Source organism: Ixodes scapularis, unplaced genomic scaffold (assembly GCF_016920785.2).
Source record: "Ixodes scapularis isolate PalLabHiFi unplaced genomic scaffold, ASM1692078v2 PGA_scaffold0__279_contigs__length_252992795, whole genome shotgun sequence".
In the NCBI taxonomy this organism is placed as follows: Eukaryota; Metazoa; Arthropoda; class Arachnida; order Ixodida; family Ixodidae; genus Ixodes; species Ixodes scapularis.
Genome location: NW_024609835.1, coordinates 222773199 through 222787602, shown reverse-complemented (window position 1 = coordinate 222787602; position 14404 = coordinate 222773199). Strand labels below are relative to the sequence as shown.

General features: G+C 42.8%; 1 non-coding gene across 1 annotated transcript; it reads left to right on the top strand.

The window, feature by feature from the left end:
- Nucleotides 1-12596: 12596 nt before the first annotated feature.
- On the top strand, nucleotides 12597-12669 carry Trnav-aac. Its single transcript has one exon. It is a non-coding gene; the product is annotated as a tRNA-Val (tRNA).
- Nucleotides 12670-14404: the final 1735 nt, after the last annotated feature.

Sequence of the window (14404 nt, the reverse complement as noted above, 5' to 3'; positions counted from 1 at the left end):
ACGACTGCTTGGTAACTGATAAGTGGTTTCTTTATAAGGATGTAGAACAGTGGACTGAGGTCGACAGACGAAGTGTTTCACTGGAGGGAACACCAATGTTGCAGTCAAGTGAATGGGAAGGTTCGATAGCTGCTTTCCTTGAGTTTGGTTGTTGAAGGAGTTGGGCCAATTTCGCAATTACTTGATTCAGAAAACCTGCTCGCTGCATATGATTAATGAGGGAAATTATCTGCTTTCAAAAGGTGGGGGACGCGTCTCGCAAAGTTAGAAGCTGTCACGTCATTAGGATCTATCGCGCCTCCAATATTTATATTATAATCCCTGTCGAAGCCAGCAGCAATATACGTCTACATTGCTCAGGTTGACCGGCCACAAAAAATACTCATTTTATCCGTTCAGGATTCGAAGTCAAGTTCAATGCAGAGAGGTCTGAGTGAATCTCCGATGAAGACTCTCCTCAGTTTGTCCGCATTCGTCTCCGTTCTACCGTCTAGAACCATTTGGCTAAGTTTAAGTAGTATCTCTCTGTCTGTCAAATATACTTTTATTCAGCAGTTCACCTAATAGTTAGTCAACTAAGTTCATATTTAAACCCGAAGAATATACTAATATCGCTTTAGTGGGACCATAGTACGTAATATAATACATAATCCGCGCATTCCTCAAAATGACTTCTCGATTGCGACTAATACCTGAATTGAAATACGAGTATCAGGCTCAGCTGCTTAGGGAAGCGCCAGCGAGTTGACATGCTCCTTGGCTTAAGAAGCGCTTGCTTAATTTTTGTATTTTTGCTGCAGTTTGTGTTCTTGACCGAGCACACGACTGGAGCTGTTTCTTGAAACGCGGACAGGCACAAAAGCTCAATTTCGCGGACAGATAAGTCGCATGGTCGAGGCATGCGAGTTAGCTAAAAATTACTCTCGGTGGAACAATTTTGTAGCCCTCGCCGCTTTCCTTATATGATCAAAACTAATTAGAGTCTATTACCGTTTCTCCGGAGCCCATAGTTTCGGTTTTGATCGAAGTCTCCGATACAAAAGTTTGACATGAAAAGAACAAAAAACACCGGCAAGACAAAACTATGCTCGGCAAGTTTATGCGCACCGGCTACACTTAACTGTCTCAGTTCAAATACCCATAAAATTGGGCATTCAACAAAAGAAAATTTCTTAAATTGAATGCGCCACCCATTCAGGCGGCCCGGCCGAGCCGACGCGACCTGGACTCAGCCGCCATGTTTGTTTGGTGGTGGCGCCCCCTATAGGTCGCTGGAGTCGCGAATATCCGTCAACCGCCGGTAAAATTGTTGGCAGTTCACTCTCTTGCCCAAGAGAAACACAAAATAAACAAAAGCGAAATTCTCGATTCGGTGTGACACCTTCCGGCAACGGAAAGAAGCAACAAATTCTGTTGAGCAACACGTGTTGGCCTATTTGGTGGCTGAGCGACTTTTGTGCTGGCAATACGACAACGCACCTAGATTCGATGATTCAGTGTCCGGTCAGTGACGTGTTTTTTATAGGAATTTACCAAAATAGAGGCCTGGAAAACAGGATTGAATGATAATCGAGCCTATTTTGGAACTGGAAAGAGAAGTGATAGGTAATAAAACAATCAGACAGAGGGAATAGATGTCGTTGACAAATAATTTTTATTCCAATGGGAGCGACATCCGAACCGCCAATTGCCATTTCTGAACAAATATTAGCTCAGTTAAGCGCCACGTCACGCATTTGCTTGGGCGTGCAGTCGGCGCTTACCCCTTTTCCACTAGAAATGGGAATCGAAAACAGAACCAGCCCGAGAACCGGAAAAATGGCCACGGACAAAATTGTTCGAGTAGTAAACTCGGACAAAAATAAATTTTGTCGTATTCTTTCTTGCTCCTTATTTTTGTTAGCTTAATTGGTACAATCCCAACATATAAAAAGATAAATATTCGCATAATGCAATACATTTTTTTTGTGAAATAAACATTTCATTACACAAAGAAACTAGTTGTAAATGTGCGCTACGTATGGCTTCACTCAAAACGTCTTCTTGTAGCTCTGTTGAACTAATGGGGGAACTCCTTTAAAGTAAAACATTAAGTTCACAAAATGTAACTGTACCCCATCGATTTAAAGCTTCGAGCGGGAGATGGGAAAGAGTTGTATCAAGCAGTAAGATAGACTTGTGGGCTAGTCGGTTGATTGGCATAATGAAAACGAGTGCAAAATAAACCGTACAAAGTCGAAGAAAAACACACGAAACAGGTGCCTGCCCTGTGTGTGTGTTTCTTCAACATTGTCGCGTCTATATCGAGCTTCTTTTTTTTTTATAGTCTCTACAAAAGTTGCATTATAAGAGCATTGAATGTATGCTCTTATAAAGAAAGTAGCACCTTATTAAAATTTGAGTGTCTAAAAATCACTTGGGGACTATTTTCTCCGGGATTGCACTTGAGACCATTTTGTCTGGGGTCATTTCGTCCAGGGCCATTTCGTCCGAGGCCATTTTGTTTTGCACCCTACCATGCCATATTGCTCGCAAAAACTGTGAGAAAAGCAGCGACCACGTTTCTGTATGTTTTTTTTTTTTTTCATGCCATCCCATTCTCCTAACTTTTGACGCGACCTCAAAGTAGCGAGCGGGGTTCACCGGCGGACGGAGCACTCATTTTTTTACACTGCGTTATCATTTATAAATTTGAACGCACAACATATCGAAGTTTAGTTTTGCTTCACTCAAAACGCACTTATAGAATATGCCTATGGAATTATTTCGGGGTATCCTTCTAGACATAACTGCTCCTTGAAATCGAAAAACCACCATCTACAGGCTGATTTATTTCTGAAGATAAAGATGGCTGCAGCAAACGACACTAACTTTCCGCGCAGCTGGATTTTTGATGCCACTCGCGGATGGGTCCCAACTCTATTTTTGCGGCTTGACGCGTGCCGCGAAACAATTAGAGACGGGCGGTGTCATGACCACAAGCTAGGACAACTGCATTCTATACTAAAAAAAAAAAAAAACGTTCCTCTGTTCTATTTATTTTTCATTTATACGCGCAAATATACGTATTTTGTTTAAACACGAAAACAAGTTAAAAAATGTCTCTTGTTACTAAAAAAACACGACGCCGCTTAACCACCGTATCACTCATTCAACACGGAACGCACTTTTTTTGTGTGCGTGTGTTGCTCATTCATTGAATTTTTGCGCCTTTACATATTTGTATGCAGTTGTTTTTTTTTTTTTTTTTTTGGGGGGGGGGGGAGGGATGAAGTACACATGCGATTTCCGCAGGTACAGATTTCTTCAAATAAACATTAATTCAATGACCCGTTTAGTTTACACAAATGAGTACCAAAAATTAGCTTTATACTAACATTTCTTGCTAAATAAAACACGGCGAGCAGTTACGTTTGCAAACGAACGTCAGTGTTCAGACCGCTGAAGCAGGTGGTCAGGGAGTCAAAGGCATCGAAGCCAGTTTCATCTGAGGTCGGAGGCGAAGATTATCTCGGCTTCAAATTGCACGCGACTTGGTAAATAACTACGGCATTCCACCTCTCTAAGCTTTCAAGGACTTGACAGCTCAAACGGGCAGCTTTGTTTCCACAGAATGGCACACCCAATTTCTCGCGTGCAAAGCCTTTCGAGCCTGGTCATTGTGTCCCTCTATCCGGTAGACGACTTAAGTGACCTTCGTTTTTGAAAGATCGCTTTATCTCTTTCCGGGCTTTAACAAGCACCCTTTTCGCTCTCTCCAGGCCAGAAACTAGCTCTGCATTTCTTTTTTTATTTTGCATGGGGTTCTTTTGGTTGAGAAAGCACGCTTCATGGGGATCTTCCCAGAAATCGGTTCTTTTTTAGCGAAAAGAACCCTTTTTTGCTCATTTGGCTCCTTTTTTTTCTGAGAGTGTAGGCAAATAAAAATGCGATCATTAGTCAGATTTAAATATTTTAATCGTGTTCATATATAACCACAATTCACCCGTGCTAATATGACCACATCCGCATAGAAACGTTCTGGGTTATTATAATATATTTACATGAAGTTCAAGATTATAATCGCTCAGAGATATATAAGAATCAATTCGGGGCTGCCTAATCAATGGTGGCAATGTTCACAGATGCGAGGTCAATCTCCAAAATACTTATGCAGATAATATCTAAAGTAAAACTAACAGAAAATAAACTTGAAAATAATACAAAAAGCAACGATGCCTCAGTACTGGAGAACGGACGTAAAAAATGGCAAAATAAAAAAAAGAAGAAGAATAACTTCATGGGCAATTAAAATTTCCAACCTCGACTGAAAGCTAACGCAAAATTTTGTTTCTTTCAATACTTTGGCATGTTTACGCTATTGTTTTCTGGTCGCTCCGCCGACGGCGCTACAAAGCACCGTCGAGGCATTCCTCAAAAAGGATTGTCTCTTAGCCTGCAGTGTTAGCATCAAAACAACAAACAACGCAACGCTATTTTTGTTGCCCATGTCTGTGCGTGCGTGCCTATGTGATATTGAATGGGTTAAAACAGCGCAGAAAGACGAAGGACCAGTAAAAGAAACCACACAGACACAGCGCTGAAAGTTGGGCGAGTTGGTTGATGGTCAACAGCGCTGTGTCTGTGTGGTTTCTTTTACTGGTCCTTCGTCTTTCTGCGCTGTTTTAACCCATTCAATATGACCATCAACCAACTCGCCCAACTTTCCACCTTGTTGCGGTGCCTATGTGTGTCAGTGTGTCGCCGAGCACTGGACCGCTGGAGCGAGCGCTGAGGCTTTGAGAGAGGTTCCGTCGGCACCGCAAAGCCTCGAAAAAGTAATTCTAATTGTACCTTGAATTTTGAAATTACTGACACTAGAAAGCAATTAAATTACAATTACAATTCCTTTTACCCGAAAGAAATTAACTTCAATTACAAATTACGGAGAAAGTAATTAAATTACAATAATTCAATTGTTGTAATGGAATTACTACCCAAGTATGATGCGCGTAAACCGGATGTTTCTACGAAGACTATAAAAACGCATAAAACTAAATTGGCTCAGGGAAAAAAAACTTATTTCGGAAACATTTTGTTAGTTAAGGTGGGCGTCGGGGATCGCAAAAGGAACATACCAGGGATGGGCAAAATACATGCAAATATGTATCGAAATACAAATAGAAAATACTGCGTCAAAAATGTATTTAATTACAAATCTAATTACATTTCCAAAAAAGCATTTAAGTACAAGATACAAATACATCCCAATGTATTTGGTCTCTTCCAAATACTTTTCCAAATACATTCCTCAAAATTTGCGTCAGCCGCTTCAGGGCACCTGCAACGTGTATCTGGGTATCTCATTTTAATTTTGCATCGCACACTCGGGAGTTAGTGTGCGAGGCTCTAGTAACGCAATAGAAATATAATCACAAAAAAATGTAATCAGCTTGAACGTAATAGGTGAAAAAAGTACAGAGCTTCAAGCAGCTTTTTGTCGATTACATTTTGGTGTAGACCAACAACTTAGACGACCAAGACGCGCATCACTAGCTAGAGAATTCTTTATTGCTGCAACTCGCACCAGTTACGAAAATCTGGACGATCCGCACATTTAGAATGTTCCTGGAAAAAATATGGGTGTAAATCAGGCTGGAAAATATCACAAGTTGTCACAGGCACTTATTTCGCCAGTATGCCCTGGACTATAGCACCGTAATCACAAAGTCACTAAACGCTTGTGCTTCATTGAGAGACACTGCATTCAGTGCAGAACGTAGTTTTCTTCCTGCTCTGGAGAGTGCCTTTAAAACAAAGCCGGAGGAGAAAAAGAAAAAAAAGCCTCATGCCCGAATAAAGGATGGAGACTATATCTTACAACCACATGCATAAAAACAAGATGTATTTTCGCCCGCAAAATTGTATTTAATTACAATTGTATTTGAAATACCCACGTTTTAGTATTTAAATACACACGTCAAATACATTACCCATTTTGTAATTAAATACAAAGGCATTTATTTTTAAATGCCTTTGCGTATTTTAAATACACAAAGTATTTAAAATACGTTTTTTGAATACTTATATTTGAAATACTGCCCATCCCTGGAACATAATATATAAAATATCATTACTTTAAATTTACTGATTAAGTTTTAATTAGTAAAAATAAGCTTATGGTTGTAATTAGAAACTTGCTGAGCATCATCGTAAACCTTAGGACGACATGAAGCTCGTGAGAGGGGCGGGGGGGGGGGGGGGGGGGGGGGCGCCAGTCAAACGGGTTTTTGCGTCACCGGCTCACAGACAAGAAGTGATTTTGTCAAACAACTGTATTCGTATCAACCGACTTTCGTTTTTTCTTGGTGCGTTCAGAAAAACGTCAAACTGCCTGTAAAAATCATCCCATCAAAAAAAAAAAAATTGAAAATTTATTGTTTTTTTTCCAAAGTCCGCTTTTGGTTTTATATGTGTTCTATACGCTATAGCCTGTAAGTTGAAACCCAGAAGTGATTTTACTATTCTAAGCGATCATTTTTTTATGCAGTTGTAGTTTAATAAGATCGTCTCAATTTTAATATTACTAAAATGATGGCCCACGCAACTTTAGCTTCGTGACCCACTGAAAGGTCTTCTTGAAACAATTATGACCTTTGATTACCTAAGTCAGTAGTTCTCAAGTGGGGGTCCGCGAAGCCCTGTCTCGTCACCCAAGCCCGGCAATATTCGCGACTCCAGCAAAACGGACTCCACCAAGCGGGAAAACCGGGAACCAGCCGGTCCAGGTCGCTCCGCGCCCCTCCGCGTCTCTGGTGGCTTTTGCGGACACGTGTTGTCGGCGCGATGGCGAACCGTGTAATTTCACGAAGGTCCGAAAACTTCTTAAGTTTGCCTAAAGTTCAATAGTGTGGCGAAGCCTCAGTAGATTGTTTCCATCCATCACGTGTTTTCGATTTTTTGGATGGGGAGGATTCGCGAAAAAACGTTTTGATTTCTTGTCTGTCTCGAATCGCATTCAAAGTGACGACTACTTGGTAACTGACAAGGTTTTTTTTTATAAGGATGTAGAACAGTGGGAGGACGACGGACGAGGCATTTCACTGGAGGGAACACCAATCCTGCAGTCAAGTGAATGGGAAGGTTCGATAGCTGCTTTCCTTGAGTTTGGTTGTGTTCGATTAGCTTCAAGTTTGAGCCACCCACGCCGGTCGGTGCGTTGGCTATTCATCTTGGCTATTTTCACCGAAAAATCCTCTGGACCACTCTGGAGGAGTTGGGCTGATTTCGCAATTACTTGATTCAGTAAAACCTGCTCGCTGCAAATGATGAATGAGGGAAATTATCTGTTTTCAAAAGGTGGGGCACGCGTCTCGCAACATTAGAAGCTGCATTATGATCTATCGCGCTTCCAATATTTATATTATACCCCCGTCAAATTAAGCCAGCAGCAATATACGTCTACATTGCTCAGGCTGACCAGCCACAAAAATACTCATTTTTTCCGTTCAGGATTCGAAGTCAAGTTGAATGCTGAGAGGTTCTGCGTGAATCTCCAATGAAGACTCTCTTCAGTTTGTCCGCATTCGTCTCCGTGCTACCGGCTAGAACCATTTCGCTAAGTTTAACTTAGTATCTCTCTGTCTGTCAAATATGCTTTTATTCAGCAGCTCACCTAATAGCTAGTTAACTAAGCTCATATTTCAAACCGAAGAATATGCTAATATCGCTTTGGTAGGACATAGTACGTAATATAATACATAACCCGCTCGTCAAAATGACTTCTCGAATGCTAATAAAACCTGAATTAAAACACGAGTATCAGCTGCTTAGTGGGGTGCCGGCGGGTTAACATGCTCCTTGGCTCAAGAAGCGCTTGCTTAATTTTCGTAATTTTCCGGCAGCCTGTGTTGTTGACCGAGCAGACGACTGAAGCTGTTTCTCAAACGCGGATACGCACAAAAGCTCGATTTCGCGGAAAGATAACTCGCATGGTCGAGGCATGCGAGTTGGCTGAAAATTACTGTCAGTGGGAGAATTCTGCAGTCATTGCCGTTTTCCTTAGATTATCAAAACTGATTAGTATATTACCGTGTCTCCAGAGCCCGTAGTTTCGGTTTTGAACGAAATCTCCGAAACGAAAGTTTGACACGAAAAGAACAAAAAACACAATTGGAAAACAAAACAATGCTCTGCAAGTTTATGTGCACCGGCTACACTTAACCATCTCAGTTCAAATATCTATAAAACTGGGCATTAAACAAACAAAAAAAAATATGTTAAATTGAACGCGCCACCTGTTCAGGCGGCCCGGCCGAGCCGACGCGACCTGGACTCAGTCGCCATGCTTGTTTGGTGGTGGCGCCCCCTATAGGTCGCTGGAGTTGCGAATAAGCTGCCTTTTTGACATTGAGAAGAGACGTTCCAATTTTTGGGTGAGCTTTCTCGTGTCTATATCATTGTGATAAGTCTAGTTCAAACTAGCAATGAGTTATATTTATTTATTGAATCATTATCATTATTCACCTATACCCTTCTATTCCCCTCCGCCCAAATGGGTTCCTCCATCATCTCCGCCTATCTACAAGGGGTCAGCGAAACATCAGAGGTTGAGAACCACTCACCTAAGCCATAAGTCTCTCATTCGACCGTTAAAATTCTGGATTTTGGGGTAGTTGTAACTTCTCCTCGCTTCATATTTTGGCAATACTTTCTTGACGTGTTAGCTAAGAGAAATTAACTTGGAAAGATGATAGTGAGAACTTAAGCAGCTGTTTCTTTAACTTTTTTTTTTCATTTTAACTCAAATATTTTGTTTGTCTCACCTGGTCCACTTCGCGAACTGCGCTATGTACTACCAGAAATGGAACTTAATAATTATAACGCACACATCGCATCAAAAGGTAATAGTACACGTTAGCGTTGTATAATTGAACGATACTGAGAGTGAGCGGTTGTCAATACGTCTAAAAAAACAAAAATAAAAACACGACATGATAGCTGCTTTTTTAGCAGGGTCCTTGGTCTGTTGCCTTGGCATCTCCCTCCAACTGGAACCGCTGGACTCTGCACAATGAATTCGTATGGACAAAGCGGACCCCTCCATTCCGCACCAGTGCGAGAAAAAGAAAAGTACAAAAGACAGCAATTGACGTCGCCACGCCGGAAAACAGGGTGACAAGAAGTTACGCTGGGAGATACGGGGGCAACCATCGGACACCATTGCTAGAGTTTGCTCGTCTCCCATATGGCACAAGAGATCCTGATTATACACCAACTCATGTTTACAAACAAACCGGAGCGCCCCTAGCGGATGCCACCGGCGCCGCGCATGCGCGGTGGACGGTGGGCAAGAAGCCCGCCGTCGCCCATAAACAAACCATTGCATTGCGTTGTTTTCGGCGTCGGTGGGAGTCCCCGTGCTCTTTTACGCGTTAGAATTGTTGATTCTACGTCCTCCTAACAATGTCTGACTGCTTGAGCGGCTTCAGCAAAATTAACGATGCAAAACTTTGCGTGAATAATGTGACTTGCGGCGATTCATTTCACGCGGACGCCGCAGAACGGGCGCTAAAGCCTGACTCCCACGATAAGATTCTGCTCGCTATTTTCAGTCGCGACGTCGCTCGGGCTGCAAAAGCGTGGACCCTAGCTGAGATGGTGGACGTCGATACTGAAAACCGCAAGTAGAATCGGGCATTACAAATCGGTGATGGCCACTGGTAACAATGATCAACATCTTGTATCTACGGTTTACACTTAGCCTACTTACGCCAACCAACCTTCAAAAGTGTTTTGAGGCCTTCACTTAGTTCTTATCGCAATTACCGGGTCAACGTTTGGTTTACGGGCCGCTGTTGTTTGAACGCGCTGACGACAAAAAGCAGAAAAGTTTGAAAGAGCAGACGCCAGTTCGAACGCATGCGAAATGGATTGCGGGCAAGAAGCACCGCGTCCCGCGTCCACAAACCTTTGGAATGTTACGTTGTCGGCGTCTGTGTGAGTCTGCATACTCTTTTTCGCGCCGGAATCGTCGAATCTATGTCCCCATAGCAATGTCTTACCACTTTAATCGCCTGAGCGAAACTATCAAGGCTCGTTACACCGCTAAACTTTGCGTAAATAATTTGACTCGCGGCGATTCATTCGCGTGAACGCCACGGAATGGACGCCAAAACCACGATGAGAATCTTCTAGATATTTTCGGTCGCGACGTCGCTCGTGCTGCAAAAGTGTAGAAGGTAGCGGCGATGATCGACGTCGATACTGAAATTCGGTAACGGAAACAGACCAAGCGTAACAAGTCGGTGATGGCCACTGGTACCAATGATCAACATCTTGTATGTACTGTTTACGCCGAGCCTACTTAAGTCGTTTGAGGCCTGCAATTTTTTCTTATTGCAATCACCGGGTCAAAGTTTGGTCTACGGCCCGCTTTTGTTTGAACGAGCAGACGACAAAAAGCAGACAAGTTGAAAAGAGCAGACGAAAGTTCGAACGATCAGGCGGCCGTGTGAATTTGAAGACGCACTGAACCCGCGGGGGGCCCGGGCAACCTGGCGGTTTCCTCTCGTTCATGTTGGAACAAAACAAATATATCTGGCGACCACAAAGTGTTGCCCGCACAAGCAATCGCAGTTCGACAGCGTCTGGTTTACCCTTTTCACGGCTACTATCCGCCTACTCGGACGAACGGAGCGGGCAGAAACACATGAAAACTGATCTCAAACCTTTCCAAACTCTTTTGGCACAGCCCCCGTCGCAGCATTTTGACGAGAACGCAGGTTTTTTTGTCTGGTTTCTCCGAAAAGAATACAAGAATGCATGTCTCGCACGGCGACTTCTGCCCACCGCCCCAGACCGGAAGTGTGTTCGACGCGCCACCACCGCGGCGTGACGTAGGAGAGTTGAGTTGGTGTATAGCTCTCCCTCTCTTTACCCCAATCCGTTCGGCCGAGCATTGGTGCGTTTCATTGTCGGCTCTTCACCGGGCTGCCGGTGCACAAGATACACACAGGTCAGGTCGAGTCCGTCTTCTTTTCTTTCGTATTAGTGGTTTCTCATTCTTATCAAAAACCTGTTTTTGGCGTCGGTGTTGCTCCGGCGTCGAGGACGCGTCTTTGAGTACGAGCTCAGGGGGGTTAATCGTGTATTCATCGTATCGAACGTCTACATGGTTGGTTGAAGTCCTTTTTATTTTTGCAATAGTGCCGCCTCTTCCAAGATATCAAGAGACTTTTAGTAGATCGGTCCGATTCCTCTGATACCCCTCATAATGATACCCGATAACACTACAATAACCGCATCGGGTATCATCGGAGTCGTTGGGACGATCTGCTAAAACTCTGCTGTGCTGCTGCTATACGCCCCCATACCACGTATCTTCCTCGTTAAATCTGCACCGTCTTCGTAATCTTTTTCGCTTGTCTTTATGGGAGCGTAGGATCGTGGCGATTTTACTGTGCTTGACTGGTTCAGGCGGAGATAGAAAACGCACAAAGACGACGAGGCACCGTGCACTTTTGGGCGCTGATTGATAGACTACATCGGAAGTGAGGCGGGCTAGAAGCAGTTCTTATCTGTTTCTACACGTAAAGGGATATACGTATACTTTGCAGCGAAACTAAATTCGACGAAGACACTTAATGAGTCCTCACATGTAGGAATGCGAAAGTATTATAGTCCCGCGGGTGAAATGTTTTCGAGTGATGTTTCTTTCGGTATGGCGTTCGGTATGTGTGTGTGTACGTATGTTTTTTGTTTGTGCTGTTGTCCGGCGGTCACGTCAGGCTCACCCACTGCGCATGCGCGGCGCCCTTGCCGGCTCCACGACTTCCATGACGAAGCATTTGCGCTGCTATGCTTTTCTTCGTGTTTTATTTCTTTGGCGCGTCCGCTTTGATCTTGAGCGCCACGCCGGCTACCGTGACGAAGCACCTGAGCTGCTGTGCTTTTCGTTGTGCTAAAGTTGAGGCTTGGGCGAGTTGCTATATAGTTCGGGATTAAAAACAGCGCAAAAAGACGATGTGTTTCTTTGTGTTTTATTTCTGGTGACGTGCTTGATAACGTTTTTTTTTTTCTTTGGGCACAACCCCGCAGGCTTTTCGCGTAATCGTGCTTCGAAGGCTCTCGCCTTAAAAAGAAATCGCGCCTCGTTACGCAAATGATCTCCAGAAAATTTCAGCAACAATTGAAACGTCAGAAATATTTACTTATGTTAGTTGGTTCGACATATACTGAAAATATAAAGCGCTAAAAACAAACAAACAAAGAAGCAATCCTTAACCTTTTTTTCTTTTTTTTAACGGCAGCGCTGAGTAAAGTGCTGTCCTATCTACTTTGTATCATTGTCTGTCCCTTTGCACTCTATATTTTCAGTAATTCAGGAAGTCCGAAATGACAGTGTAAAGATGTTCGAACCTCAGGAAACAGCTGAAGCAGAACAAGAAAACACCGTGTAATTAACCTAGAGACTCTGCTGGACACCTACTTCGAAACGCGGACTGACTTGCGACACCTTGATCTGCATTTTCAAGCCGCCTTAGATTGTGCTTCGCTATCCAGTCGACTTGCCCTCGTCCTCGTCGATGCTTGTAGTGTAGTGGAAAAAAAAAAAAGTGCTTGTAGTGTAGTGGTTATCACATCCGCCTAACACGCGGAAGGTCCTAGGTTCGATCCCTGGCAGGCACAGCCGTTCTTTTTAGGCTGAACTGCCATGTTAATTGCCCTTTCATCTCTTATTTAATAATATAATTATTGAAGTCCTACTTAGCGTTCTTTTCTTGTTGATGCTTGTTCAGCAGTAGTTGTCATAACGGCCAAACGGGCGAAAGGTCCGAGGTTTGGTAACCCAGGACGTCGGCCACTACTATGGTAGAATTATGAACCTAAATATGCATCAAGTGAAGCTTCCGTTTCGAACAGCTATTAAATGCAATACTAAAATACAATCAGGGTACAACTTACGTATAAATGAAGTTATCATACTGGCATTGCCACAAATCTGCTATGGACACAAAGCATTTTCAACCTTGTATTTTGTTAACGCCATGGACTCTGCACTGCTGAGGCCAGCACGTCCGGCGCGTGGAAGACCAATCCCTGCATTCTCCTTCATGCTTGGGTAATCTAGCAGTAGGTCTATTAAGCCACCGGAAGTAAGCGGCTTGTCCCGGAAGTAAGCGCTTGGCAGACTTTTCAAATCTTCCGAGTGGTGAATCGATCAGCGTTCACGGTGCTGGATTTTTTCTTGTCATCCCTGGAGAGCCTGCTTGTTGCGGAGTAACAGCGCATGCGGGCTCGAGAAGTCTCCTGGGAAACCATTGAATGTGAAAAGTTTGAGATTCTAGTTGATTAAGTCTGCGTATGCCCCACGTTGAAATGCCTCAATCTAAGGATTCAAGGCCACGGTCTCACTGAATGTGGCAGTTTGTGTACTATTTGGCAGGTCTTTACTCATCTTCTTTTGAATACTGTTTTGTGGCATTGATGTCGCTCGAAAGGCAAAGCAATCGTCTTTCATTTGATATTATGTATGTATTGGTTTATACTGTTCATGAGCATTTGTTCCGTTGCGAATATGATGGCGCGGACCCTCACTTGCTTCGCTGGTTCACGTTTCATGAAGAATCTATTAAAGATAATACGGTTCCAATAGACCAGTTTTGTTAAGATGATGTTGGAGCGGAATGTAAGGATATACTTTTTGGGGATTTGCACTACTTTATTTTGTTCATCTCTCCAAATATCGCCCTAAAATTGTAATTTTTCACCACAAAAACGTTTTTAATGACATGCGCGAGCAATGAAGTTAGCTACAGACGTAGTGCTCATAATTGGTAATATGCAAAAAAAAAACAAAAAAAACAGTTGAGTACATTTTTATTGTTTAGATATTTTATATCAAAGTAGCACTTTTTTTAACTTCGAGTCACGGTGCTTCAAATGCCACTGAGAAAATAATTAAACTATGACCAAATTTTTTTATAAGAGTTAGAACTAGAATGGTTCCCCAAGAAGTGGACGATGGCTTTTTTTTTTTTTTTAATTTCAAAGTCATACCGCTCCAGGAGCCCTTCAAGCTTACCTGTTTTTGACGCATATCTTTTATGGACATCAAACAGATTTATTGGCATCTAATAACATTTATTGTATGGAATAGATATAAATTGCGATGTATTAGATTTTCACAATGATCTTGCTTCGGTTTCTTGATAGTTGTAGAGCTCAGTTAATTTTAAGAACAATTAAAAACTGTTTGGGAGTTTTGTTTGTGCTACCTGCCGGATGGCAGACAAAACTGCTGATTTCTAATGTTCAAGAAATTTTCGAGGGCGGCGTTGGCGTCTGTATCATCATCAATGTCCATGTCTTTTTACCTTCCCATTTAGAAAATACGTTGGAAGATTTACTATCGACAAATGAA